The sequence below is a fragment of the Hibiscus syriacus genome, unplaced genomic scaffold, assembly GCF_006381635.1.
Source record: "Hibiscus syriacus cultivar Baekdansim isolate YM2019G1 unplaced genomic scaffold, ASM638163v2 tig00110474_pilon, whole genome shotgun sequence".
Classification (NCBI taxonomy): domain Eukaryota; kingdom Viridiplantae; phylum Streptophyta; class Magnoliopsida; order Malvales; family Malvaceae; genus Hibiscus; species Hibiscus syriacus.
Window position 1 is genome coordinate 742 of NW_024062753.1, and position 14,820 is coordinate 15,561.

The window sequence follows — 14,820 nt, forward strand, 5'->3', positions numbered from 1 at the left end:
AGATGATTTTGATGGCACTGGTGATCCACATGTCAACCTTGTATGACCACTTTCCTTGCACCGACTACATGTCGATCTTTCTTCTCTTCACCCTTAGACGGTATACGATCGTGACTTTTGGTCGGCCAGGTAGCCTCTGTCCATGGCTGGTGGCAAAACTGTTGTAAGTCATCTGGTATGTCCCACTCAGAGGATGTGGAATAGGGTAGACAATCTCGGCATAAGTCTGTCGATAACTTCTGTAGTGTAGCAATCCATAGCGTATGCGCTTGAATCATCTTGGTTAAATGAAGAGCAACTTTATAACATGGCCACACGGATAACCAGATGTTTGCCATTTCATACAACTACACGTCTTTGCATTTAGATCGACTAGCCCATTTAAGTTATTATCAGTACTTGAAACAAAGTGTTTGAACATGGTTCAACTCTCCATGACGTTGACTTCACAACACGTTTCGTTATCTTTTTTCAGTCCATGGTGTAACACGATGTTCCAATGTTCCTGTAAATTAAATAAACAATACTTAGTAAAATATAAATATGATAAGTTACGAATTCAAAGAAATAATACCTGCATGGTTTCTTTTCTTGTAGTACCACTGTTGAATAGAGGCTCGAAAAAACTCCATTAACATAGTAATGGGTAATTTCCGGGAATGACGATTAGAGCGTTGATTGATTCTGCACTATTAGACGTCATTGAAACCATATCTTGCTCCAAGTTGATGTACTCTTGACCATCTTTCAAACCCGACATCTTCTAGTGTTTGAGCACACTGAGGCAAAACACGTCTTAAACAATTTATATGCTTATTGAAATCCACTTCCCGATAAGCTTTTACAGCCTTCCAGTATGTCCATTGTGCTTTTTTATACCAGCAGACCTTGATTTTAGATTCTATACAAATGAACACCACAAAGTCCATGAAAGCATCTGGAAACACCTTCTAACAGCGTTGTCAATTGAGTTTGCCCTATCGGATATGATTGTCAGATTGCTAATAGGACCTATGCAATCCCTAAGATGCCCATAAACCATGTCCATGAATCAGAGGTTTCAGATTTGCCAACCCCGTAAGCTATTGGCAATATCCCATTGTTAGCATCCATGGCTACTGCTAATAAGTTTACTCCAAGGTATCGACCTTTCAAATGTGCTCCGTCAACTATAATATGGGCGCATGCAAGTAATAAACGAACGAATCTACAAAATATATACACAAGAAATATAATCATTTAAATGTGAAATGCATGTAACTAACAAAAATGAGTCAACAAAATTATATTGATTTACTAACCGTAGCACCAATGGCGATAAACAGCAACTCAAAGCGTCCATCTCTATCTGTTTGATATGAGTTACCGACCCAGGATTTTTCAGCTTTAAATTGTGACAATAAGCCGGCAGTTGGGCAAACGATGCTTCTGGCGACCCCCTCAACAATTCCAAGGCATAACATTTGGCTCTCCAAGCTTGAGAATGATATACTAATCTTGAACCGAGCATTCATGTCAGTCATAATTTCATGTCCCCGATATACCCTGCCATTCAAAAACATTAACTCAGCCAGAAAACCACCCAACACCTTTTTGTTTGCCTGTCTATGGTGAGGAAAACGAGGGTTCTTGAACATGTATGTTTATCAATAAAAGTCCTAACTTGAAACATTTTGCAATCTTTTATTCTCTTTGCAATCATACGCCACGTACAGTTTTGTCAATCATACACCTTGTTTCGAAACGATCTTTGCTTGATTTGTTAACTTTTAGTTGATAGCCATCTTCCACACATTTTGTATACAAAGCTATCTTCAAGTCTTCCTTTGTATCAAAACAATCATCTTTCTTGACACGAATAACTTTTGTGTAACAATCAACTGCTTTCTTTGCCAACTCTTCTTCCGGTAACTGAAGTAATTCTGGCATTCCAGTTATACTCCCGTGGCATTTTCTTTTCTTCGGGGACTTTTTCTTCTTCTTTTTCTTCTTCAGGATTATGAATTACAGAATGGATGTTCAACATGTTCATTCACAGTCGTAACTTCCTCCTCATTATCATCAACAACATCTTCTCGGCAACGGGTGTTTCATCATCAAAATTCGGGTATTGACCAATATTAAATCATTACACACATGGTCTGTTTCTTCTTCTGAAACATCATCAAAATCGTGTATTGACCAATATCAAAGTCCGGATATTGACCAGACCAAATTTCGAATACTGACTAGTACTCACAATTTTTTCTGTTGGCTCATCATCGTCTAACTGGTCAATACGAAAACCGGAATTTGGTGCTGAAAGTTGATTGGGATTTGGATTAGAGAAAGGTTGTGGGTTTTGAGAAAAACTTAGTTGATTACTACCCGCTACTGACCCAACAATACTACTTCTAGGTTCAACAACATACAATGTAACATCATCTTGTGAAACACTAATGTAAGCAATGAATCGTTCAACATCTTCATGTCGGTTAACAAATAAACTTTACCATTTCTCTGATAAGATAGCCTAAATCCACTTAGGGGCTCTAAATTCAATTTATTTGAAACACGTAGCATTAGAGTTTCATAAGTTAACTTTTGTAAAGACAATTTTAGTTGAAGATTCATGGGTAAAGGCATATTGTAAAACACCATGAACATTATCCCATGACCCTCCAAAACACAAATCTATCCAAACATGATCAGATGATTTCATGGTTGTAAATTAATTTACTAACAGACGAGCTGCGAAACTAAAACCTGTTGCCGGATTGGGAAGGATGTCGTTGGATATAGGAACGGATGTCGCCGGAGAGAGTGATAGATGGAGATGGAATGAGTTGCGATTTAGGGATTTAGTTTATGATTTCAGTGTTATATACCCAAAATTTCAGTGTTGTGATTTACAGATTCTCGTTGCGATTTACGGATTATCGTTGCGATTTACAGATTCTCGTTGCGATTTACGGATTATCGTTGCGATTTACGGATACGCGTTGCGATTTACGGATTATCGTTGCGATTTACGGATACGCGTTGCGATTTACGGATACGCATTGCGATTTACGGATACGCGTTGCGATTTACGGATACACGTTGCGATTTACGGATACGCGTTGCGATTTTATGTATTATCGTTGCGATTTACGGATACGCGTTGCGATATACGGATACGCATTGCGATTTACCCATACGCGTTGCGATTTACGGATACACGTTGCGATTTACGGATACGCGTTGCGATTTATGTGTTCGCGTTGCGATTTTCATATTCGCGTTGCGATTATTGAAAATCGCAATGCGAATTTGTACTATCGCATCGCGATTTTCAAGAATCGCGTTGCGATTTTGGAAACTGATTTGCGATTCTGGGGATCGCGTTGCGATTTTTATTTCGCGTTGCGATTTTGTTGGTCATTTTGGCAAATCCAAAAAAAGTTGGTTAAAATCGTATATTATAACTTTTTTTGGTCACTGAGGCGATTTTCTCTAAAAAATATTAATAATTACACCAAGACGCACATGTGAGAGTGGGCTTGAACAAATGAGGCAAGTCGGTGAGTTGGGTCCGTGGTTATTATCACGCATTCATTGCTCCAAAATAGTTGGGAAGTGTCCTACATACAAACAACCCCCATTTAAGAAAACTGCATTATTTCCCACAAATCTTAATATGTTTTGGGAAATAGACTGTTTTAGATTTTGAAAACAGTTATGAGTAGGGTTTTGGAAATAAAAAATCGATTAAATTCATACACTTATGAATCTTGAAGTTAAATTTAATTCCATTTTAAGAAAGTCTAATCTTTTATTCCAACTCAGTTTTCGAAAGTAATGTTTTGTTAAAACCATCTCGAATGTTAGAGATGGATTTTGATTTGGACAGATAACGAGACCCAAATGATAGATAAAACTATTCACTGAGTAGATGAATGAACAAAGTTAGAGGAAGCCATATCCACAACTGACAGAATTTACAAACTTCACTGACAGACAACAAAAATTTACCAAGGACTACACAAAGTTTAAAACATCATTAGCCTGTCCTAAACGATTCTCCATTTGTCTGTCGAGGTAATTAGAACACTGCGCCGTGTTGTATTCTTCTGCGATGTCATGGAACTTCTTCGAGTAAATCGTCCGAAATTTTGTCGTTTTCGAGTTGCTTTAGCTTCTCCAGGCTGTCAAGATCACCTTTAAGAGTGAACACAACCTACAGTTAAATGCAACGTTAGAAACGAATAAGATCCAAAGCTCAAAGTTCTTAATGCTTGTTTGGGAAGATTTTTTCTATGTAATGAAAGGGCATGCCTGTCGCATTCGAGGTCGATTCTCTGCGGACTGATAGAAGTTATAACTACAAGAAGGTTCAACTGATCGAAGTCATAGTCATCCCTTAGAGTTGGATCAACAAGTTCGTTGATCTTATTTGCACTGATGAAAGGCATTGCCTGCAAGAATTCGTACGATCAAGTTGAATCATCGGGAATCAGGATACAAGACATGATAGCAGAGTAAAATTCATGAAACCTACCCACATAACAAGGCTTTTCTGCGAGCTATCAAGAGCTTCCCTCCCCGTAAAGAGTTCCAAAAGCATTACTCCGAAAGCATAGACGTCGGTTTTTTCGTTTACCACACCGTCCATGAAGAGCTCGGGAGGAAGGTAATTGTCATGACAAGAAAATTTGTTTAATTTTTTTACGAACAAAGGCTCAGGAATCAAGCCGGATTCAGAATTACACACCCAAACGTGCCTTCCACTTTAGAGACAATGTGGTGAGTCCATTGATCAGGTAACCACTTTGAAAGACCAAAATCAGATATCTGAAATTCCATTGGAAACTCAACCTTAAGCAATGTACTTGGTTAAAAGCATTCTATATATGCATAACTGGTGTTTTGTTTTACTGCGATTACAGCATACATGTTCACGGTTTGATATGTACCTGAGCGTCGAAGTCCTCAGAAAGCAATATGTTTGCAGGTTTGATATCTTTATGGATGATTCGCCTCTGGCAACCTTCGTGGAGATAGCTAAGCCCTTTGGCGGCCCCTAGGGCGATTTTGAATCTGATGCACCAGTTCAGCTTCTCCTTTGAGCCTGTATCTGCATGGCAAAGACGTTGAGGTGCTAGAAAATGTGGCGAAATCAAATATTAAGAGGCTTCAGAGAAAAGAACCGTAAAGTAATGATGCCAGGCTTCCGTGAGGAGACAATTGAAGAACAAGGTGCATCCCGCCATCAACTCCGTACCCTATCAATTGAGCGATATTTGGATGGTTGACATGAACTATAATCCCCAGTTCAGACAAGAAATCCACTGTCATCTCTTCAGGTGAACCTCTGGTTAGCCTCTTAATAGCTACATGCTCTCCGTTTTTCAACTTCCCCTGTAAACTTGTGCATACCCTCCTTCTCCTATCAAAATTTCTTTTCGAAAACAAAAGATATTAACAAAAATTCATCAGCCTCTGTAACAATACGAATACATAAAATGAACATATTCTTTTTCGAGTGTAATTTTGACCTTAAAATCAAATCGAAAGTACGAGAAAAAAGAAATATACCATGACTGAAGTTATCAGTTGCTTCCAGAAGTTCCGAGAGCAAGAAGTTCTTCCAGGAAGATTTAGAACAGCACAGCTGATCAGCATTCAGAGATGAAGTTACTTGTGGAACAATGCCACCTTTGATTCTTTTGATATGTTTCGGTTTTAGTGGTATGCTATGAGACGAAGCTCCAGGTCTCTTTTTCAGTACGCCAAAGAAGTTCCAGTTACCGTATGTAGCTGAATGATGACGGTTTTTCAAGTCCGACGAAGTGCTGGCATTAGAGATCAGTACGGACTCTGCAGATTCTGTCGATGCCACACTCGAATCTATAGATTCTATGGTACTCGTTGTTGAGCACTCCTCGAGAGCATCTATCGAAGACGGCTGATGTACCCTCTCTACGTCGATGAAACCACCCAGTACTAACATGATACAGATTTCTAACATTAGCAAATATTATGTTTATCATCTCGATCAAGATCAGAGAACAAAGAAATGCATGATTAGCTTACTGAGAGATGAAATCGAGTCGAGGAAACCAACTGCATCCGGTCTTCTTGAGTGTCCAGAAGGCATCTTTTTGCTATATATTCCCATCGCCAGTTTTATCGGAGCTTCTGTTGTCAATGGAAGGTTCACTGGGGGGAAAAAACAAGCAGATGATTTCAACAACATATAATAAATAAAATTCCTCCATGAACAATCTACTACGAACAAAAGTCGTGTCGGTTCTTGCAATCACCCTTTTTCGAGATTCGAATCGCAACATCTCGGATCTTTCCCCTACCCCTGATTGTGGCAAAATTATAAAAGTTCCTATAAATTCGTAATTCAATTACTGTGAAATTGCATGGAATTTCCATGGAACAAACTTCAATAATTCAGCCTCCATTTGTTATTATGGAATTAAATCAATAAATAAACAAAACCCCAATGCAGCAAAATACAAATAAATCATAAAAAAGGCCTGAAAAGGATGAACCTAAAAGTGTACCGTGGATGAGAAGAAAGTTCCTGGGAATCTTCCATGGATGGAGAAAGCAAATGAACTATCACCGGGACAAAAGATATGACTCGATGAGAAAATCATCATGGTTTTTTATGTATTTAAACTTTTTTAAAAGGTAATACCTGAATTTTGTTAATAAAATTAGGTAATTTTGTGCAGTTTCTTCTTAAATCATTCCTTTTTTAAAAAACTTTAGGAACAAATACACGAAAAAATAGTGGAAAAAAAGAATCATTTTGATCCTATATTTAGCATATGTTAAGGAAAGTGTTCGGCTTGTAAGAAACACGCATTTAGTTCTCTAACGGGAACAGCGGCGGTTAAAGCAACGATCTCCATCGCATTGTGATATACGCATTTAAGGAAAGTGTTCTGTTTTTATATCAAAATTGCAAATTATTATAAAAAAATAAAAAAAATGATCAAAGAGTATATCACAATGATAGAAAGGTCACACTGAAACTTCAGATAACCTGTAAAAATGATCAAAGAACATATCACAATTATCATTTTCTGTGTAAAGCAGATCAGTTGAATATCTCCTGGAGATTTATGGTAGGAAACCCAATTTCATCAAAATAAACCACCAAATTTGAGCAACCCCACAGAGAAATCTCCTGGAGATGGTCGAGCTTGTCTAATCCTCGCGGTAAAGATATAATTTTTCTCAGCATTTCGAATTTTAACACGTTCAAGATCAATGGTTTCATGGAATTCCTGGGGTATGCATTCCAACTCTGGACAGTCTGAAATATATAGTTGTTTAAGCATTACGGGTGCTCAGCTTTGAACACTCCAAAATACGGAAATACTGAAGTCGATTGCATACATGTGCCCTCTATGATCACCAAATTAGAGACTGGCAACTACTTATGTACAAGGAATCAAGAAGTCAAGTGTTACTACGTACTCATGCTCTCGTCTAACAAATACTGCAAATTAGCACAATAGCCAATCACCAGGTTTTTTTTAGAGCAAGGGGGAAGTTACTCTCTGTAAAACAAACCAAATCTTCAGAGTCTACTAGTCACATGCTTGCAAGGAATGTGGAAGCATGCAACACTTTTGGTAGCATCTTGAGTTTCAAATTTGAGTGAATATTAATTTTGGTCACCTGAGTTTCAAAAATTATATTATAACTACAAAAGTTATTGATGAATCACAAAATGAAAATTCTATCATTTAACTCGCGTTACACTGATTACATGATAGTATGGTACATTAACAAAATGAGATAATCTCCAATTACCAAATGTAACATACATAAGTGGGAAATCCAATAGTTAAAAATTATATAGCTAAAAATAAATATCCAATAATGTTTTGGCTAGCAAAAGGGAAATCCAGTTGAAAATGTCTCTATGTTCTCTGTGATAAAAGTGAGAAGGAATTTATTTGCTTTTCATTTCTTGGCTGATTCAAAGGCACAAACATTGCTGCAAGAAAGGCCAAAACTGGTAGACATCAAGCCTCAAATGTATTATGTGGAAGGAAGAACTAAACTAAAGATTTGAACGGACCTAAAACACCTCATGTTCTACTTCTTGTCAATGACCACAAAATACAACAGGGGGGATTTTAAGACTGTTGAAGCATCTTCTCGGGGAAGGCCAACTATGCGAAGGTTATGATCCATTGATCCAACTGCCAAGTACTTTGCATCTGAACCGAATTTGACACAAGTTGCTCTACCTGCAAATACAGGAGAATAATGCATTTCTAACTTTAGTTGCCAGTCAGGAATAACAATAGACTACAATGAAAAAACCAGACCGGAGGTCGAACCGATCAAAGATATAGAAACTACTATCTGATTCTTATAAAGTTGACATATCATAAAAACTATGGTTCCTGGTTCAACTGGCCCAACCAGCTGGTGGAGTTTAGTTTTTATTCAACGATAGAATGAGGGAACATAAGACAAACCAGTGCCAGATAAATCAGGTAAAGTTTTGATGCAATTCCATTCTGCTTTGACACTGCCAACTTGGTATATTCTGGACGTACAAAGTCAAATTAGTATCACCAAATATCACAAGAAACTTTTTTTTTTGAAATAATATTAAGGAAAGATGAAATTGTACAACGATGGAGAAAGGGTGAAGATAAGATTTCCAAAAAGCCCACTAAACATGTTCTTCGAAACTTTAGTCATGAGGCAAGCAACAACATTGTCGAAAAAATCTCTAGCCAGATTTCTAAGCATTCTATTTAAATGTCACGTGCATACAACAGTCTTCTACATTGAATTTAAGTTTCGGTCCAAATAAGTATATACCAAGATTTGGAGACCTTATGAGCACCTACCTTACATCCGAGCCTGCAATTGCAAGGTAACTCCCACTATGGTCGAAATCCACTGACAAAATACAGAATTAAAACTGTTTTTAGATAAAGCTTTTCATGATTAAAAACTTTAATCACAAGTAAAGTTTTACTCGTTCACAATTCTTCCCCCTTAGCTCGAAAGCTACTAATGTGAGAAGCATGGAGTATATGGGACAAACTAGTATTTTGCAAACGAAATGGAAGTATTATGCCAAAAACATCATCATATACAAGACATCTGTTATCAATATATTACATACCAGAGTTTGTTGGTGTATCCTGATCATATAATTCATATGACCGGAAGTTCTTTAATTTGCGCAGATCCCACAACTTAACACCATCATGTGCTGCAGTCTGGAGTTGAAACATAAATCAGATTGCAGAATTCATTGCCATAAAACTAATTTGCATATTTGACTAAGTGCTTACTGCAAGGAAGTAACCATTTTCTGAGAAAGATATGGCTGTAACTGCCCCCGTGTGTCCATCAAAGTTGGCAACATTTCCTTGACGAATAATTAACAGTTGTTCATAAAATGGGAAAAAAATACACCATCCCAAAACATTATGTTCAGGTCTCATAACATAGTTTTCTATTTACCCGACTCTTTACATCCCAAATTCTAACAGTGGAGTCGGTGGTGCCTGTTCCAAGGATGAGTCAATCGGGATGAAAAGCAGCAGATGTATAGCCCATGGAATTTGAAGGGTCTTCAACCTGTAGAAACAGAAATCTGTCTCATGTTAGAGGATTTTCACTTCAAAATAAAGGAAATAAAAATTTAAGTACAAGGAAAAGGAAATCATTTACCATCCCCTTTACAAGTAAAGAAAGTTGTGACTATATATTTTCCTTTCAAAGTAATAGAGACATTTAGGGGAAATTTGAAAATGCTAGTAGCCTAGACCACAGCATTTGCAGTCAATTAACAAGATTCAGATACTAATATAAGTTACTTTCAGTTAATAACAAATCAATTAATCCATTTACTTCACAAGCTATATATAAGATGTTCACTGTAATGGAAAACCTTACAGATAAGAGGGATAGAGAGAAGGACTAAGACCTGTGTCAAGCATAAGCCTGAGGAAATATCATAAAAGCACCACGTTGAGTCAAGGGAGGAAGTTACAAAGTAGTTATTTGTGGCATGGACTGTCACAGCTTGCACCTGAAAGAGCGGAAGATAGACTTGTTCTCATGTCCACAAGACAGCAGATAAATAAGACTAAGAATTTGATAATCATAGTATTTCAGAATTTTAGATTTGACGAATATTTACCTCGGCAGTATGATCCTTCAAAATATGCTTGCAATCGTAGTTTCCATCTTCAGACCCTTGCCAAATGCGTATTGTCTGAAAATATTGGAAGACCAACCAAACTGTGATGCAAGCTAAAAAAATTGGTTTTTTTTAAGTAGTAGTTTATTAAGGTTCAATAAAACATGGAGTATTTTAGTTATGCAAGCTTTTAGGAAATAATTAAGACAGGATTAAACCTAAGGATCACAAAAACCAGAACTTGTGAGACATGGAAAATTGACTTACCTTATCTGCTGATCCACTTAAAATTACATTGCTCAGAGCTACAAATTTTACACTTGTAACCTACAAAAGAATGGAGTTGGAGAATAAATTTCAAAAGAAATTATGTAAACAGCATCCCTTCAAAACATAAAAGAAACCGAGTTAACCTTCTTGGAGTGGCCACTTAGTGTTGATAAGATCACTCCAGATGTTCGGTCAAAGATTACAGCACTTGAATCAATTCCTCCTGTGGCAACAATGTCCTAAACACCAAAAAAAAAATAGGAATGCAAATGAACCAGATATGAAGAATAGAGAAACATAAAAACTAGAGGCTCTTCCAATTACATTTAATAAGATTTAAAAGAAAGTAAATGAACAAGCTTCAAAGACTAGAGAGAAAAAAAATTAAATAAGAAAAAGTAGAGGCTATTGCAATTACATTTAACACAGTTATATATAAAAAGATTCTATAACTACCATATACACTAGTTCAATGATTATAGCATGCACAAGGCAATTCACACTCCTCCAAAAGCAGAAGAATGCAGTCAGTAGACTAGCCATCATCTTCGTAATTTCTTTAACATGATTTCCAAACTTAGCATTCAAACCTTGTTTCTAACAGATCTATTTCACATTCTCTTTTTGGCAACTATATCTCAAGTCCACTACATGCAACATCCAAATATAACTACCTCCAGCCTGGAGAAATGTAGGAAAGAATGTAGTTACATGAAAATAATCATCTTAAAGGAGAACACACACCTTTGAAAGGTTGATATCAATTGAAGTGATCCCTGGTTTATTTGTCTTGTGAAGGGGGTGGCCAGAAAGTTGGGTATACCTCTCCAAAGCATCAATAGGAGTCAAAGTTGGGGTAATCTGAAAACAAAACACATGGAAGAGATTGTCAAAGTTAGAGTTAATCAATAGAAAGACAATATGAAGATATTGTCAACAAAGACAGAGTCAGAGTTAATCAAACTAAACAGGATGAAGAGTACCTGGCGCTTTTTACGCTGTCGTGACAGAGCCGCATTACATTCTGTTAACTTGGCAATAATACTCTCAGAAACACCAGGGTGTGTTCGCTTTGAACCAGGGCCCATATCTTCATCCTCTGGAGCTATGATCACAAAAATAATTCTCAAATAAGATACAGAATTAACTAAGAGATAAATAACACTAATTAAAAGCTTACTGAGAAAGAACCTCGCTTTCCATTACTAAGTGCAGAAACATTGGCAGTAGCTGCAGATGCTGGCAAGGGGACCTGCCTCTCAGCCTGTGCAAGCAAAGACCTGGCTTCATCCTTTTCCTTTTTAATTCTAGCAATCACTCGGCAGGCAGCATCATGCTGTATAAGAATAGGACAAACTGAACTGCATTATAATTTGATAAAAAAAAAAGCCAAACAACAATATAATTGGGTAAGCTAAAATTCAATATTCTTTTATTGTCAGATTTCACAAGCACATGGATCATAAGAAGATCTTGTCAATCAGTTGGTTTGTGGTTGAAAGTAAATAAGTTTGAAGCAAAGCATTCCCATTGAAGAAACAGCAAGACGCCATACAATACATCAAAAGTCAGGGCTTAAAAGAAAAGACATTTATACAACCATTGTGCTAAATTACTCAGCTTCTTTGGAATGTTAAAAGGAACTAAACCACAGGAAAGATTGTAAATAAATTTTGTAAAAAAATATCTAACACCAGATAATCAAAAAGATGTTTTGCTTCAATCTAGAATTAAAGTTAAGTGACTGACATATAAATACCATTGTTTTCTAATGCAATGATGTAAAATAACTTATATACAAAATGAATTAAAAGGTTTATAAGAATGTCAAAATAATCAGAAATATAACCTTATTGTGATTGCCTGGTAGAGTGCATGACTCAGCTCTTGCCTAGCTGTATGTAGTTGTTTCTCTAATGCAAAATTGGATAGCATTAAAGCATCCCATTCCTGCAATTTGCAAAGTGGTGCAACATCAAAAGCAAAACACTAAAGCAAATAGATGTAAACAAATGAAATTTATTTGTAAACTTTGCTTTGGTAACTCAATAGAAAATATAAAGGAATTTAAATGAATAGCATTCAGAACTAGCTAAAAGTAAAGCTTCAAAGTCAGACCCCTAGTAAAACTCACGGTAGAATAGTTCCAAATTCACACAGAACAAGTGAAAATCCCCCGTCGACACTTGAAGTGTGCAATCATTTATACTACTTCATGCATAATAAGGGGACTTATGAATCAAGAAAACATACATTTTGAAACATTCCAAGCATCCCAGGATTGCTAGCTGCTGTTAAGGATCTGGGCTTTACAATCTGCGTCAAACAGAAAAGAAACAAACAAATCAGCTAAAAAGAAGCATTGGAAGCAAGTGCCGGCAAGGAAAACAAACAAACACAGTAACACCACCTTGCTGGTTTTGACCGGGACAATGTCATCCATAGTAAGTGTATCTCCAGTAACAAAACACTTCCCATAATCCTATTAAAAACAGCAAAACAAATATTCTATCAAACACGCAGCTAATGTTAAACTTGCAATATAAATCTAAAAACGAACTCCGAGACTAGAGTTTTGTGGAGAGAACAAAAAATTAAAACCTAAGGCACGCTTTTTTCAAAAGGGGTTAAAAATAGAGAAGGCGAAACCGGACTTCTTGGGGACGACGGGCTCTTCCGGCACTTCGCCAGAGACTGCACGGGGCAGTAAAAAATTCTTAGATCACAAAAAGAATAATGACAATGATAGACATAAAGATAAATAAAAGAAATGAGAAAAGAGGAGCATACTTGAACAGTTCATGGTGGAAATAGAGGAATTTATGGTTTCGAGTTTCGTTTTAAGGCCTGAAACTCGATAGCTACAAAGGAAGCAGGTACCAGACAGCTACCAGATGTCTGAAAGTGCTTCCTCAAGCTACACCTTCAATAGACTTTTGAAATTAAAAACAGAGGCCATCCCCATTCTTAATGCAGGAGTGACGAATGCTAAAGGTATTTGGGAAGAGATTGGATTGTATATTTAATTAAATTATTTTTATTATATATTTGTTTTTTTAACAATTTAAAAAATATTTATATATTTTTTAAAAATTAAATTAAATTCATAAAATTATATATATATTTTTTTTTTACAAAATTGAAAATATAAAAAAGTTTAATAAAATAGTAAAATTTTATTTTAACCTTTGAACTTCATATAAAATTTTAATTATAGATTTTTTTTTGTAAATCTAAAATAGTTTAAGGATAAATTTGTAATTTAACATTCGTAGAATTTTTATTATTCAATGACAGAATAATGATATTTGGGGGGATATAAGGGCATTTTAAGTCCAAAACGCCGGTAATCCAACAATACCTAAGGAATGGGAGGTAATGACATTCCCGGTAATATACCCCAAAAAATCCACTATTGGTAATGTAAGATTATCGGGAATGACATTCCCGGCCAACCAAACGGGGAATGTGGATTTCATTCCCATGGGAATCTCACATTCTTCCAACCAAACACACCCTTACTAGGAAGAGACTTATACGAATGAAAATCACCACCGTTGGTTCTTGTATTCTTTACAATGATGCCCTCAAAACGAGAAATCATTTGTTTGTTGATTGTACTATGACTGCTTCTCTTTGGAGTGGCATTTTAAATCTTTCTCACTTGTCCATATCTCATATGTCATGGGACAACAAGCTTGTTTGGGTTTCTTCAACTTAGAAAGGTAAATATCTCTTTACTTCCATCATGAAGATTGCTTGGTGTAGACACCCGTTTTTGTCCGGGTTTTTTTTTCCGTTATTTTATTATTATTATTATTATTATTATTATCGTTATCTTATTATTTTTATTATTATTTATTATTACAATTTTTGCAGGCCTAATCCCTAAGCCCAATTCAGATTACAAAGGCCCAATCCCGGAGCCCAACAACCCGAAGCCCAAAAGGCCCAATCCCGGAGCCCAACAACCCGAAGCCCAACTCAGAATTGGCCCAATCCCGGAGCCCAGCAGCCCGTCAGATTAGGGTTTCAAACCCTAAATCAGATTAGGGTTTCAAACCCTAAAACAATTTAGGGTTTCAAACCCTAAAACAGATTAGGGTTTCAAACCCTAATCCCCTACTCAGCCGCCACAGCCGTTTGACCTTCATTTTCCCAGCCGTTCAAGCTGGCTGCTTCCCTCACCGCCGCTGTCATCGGAGCTGTGAGGAATTCATCCATCCAACAGTGACCGGTCCCTGTAAAAACAGTAACCAAATCAAAGAACAGTGGCCTAAGCTTACCCCAAATCTAAAAACCATTAAAATAACACCCGAAAATCCCGAAAAATCTGGATTTTATTCACCCAAATCAGAGAAATCAAATCCTATCTACCTAGATAT

At 36.6% G+C, this 14,820-nt stretch overlaps 2 pseudogenes; both read right to left on the reverse strand.

Annotated features, from left to right (window-relative positions):
* Positions 1 to 4,099: 4,099 nt before the first annotated feature.
* LOC120128006 lies at positions 4,100 to 6,120 on the reverse strand (annotated as a pseudogene).
* A 1,762-nt stretch (positions 6,121 to 7,882) lies between these two features.
* On the reverse strand, positions 7,883 to 13,238 carry LOC120127982 (annotated as a pseudogene).
* Positions 13,239 to 14,820: the final 1,582 nt, after the last annotated feature.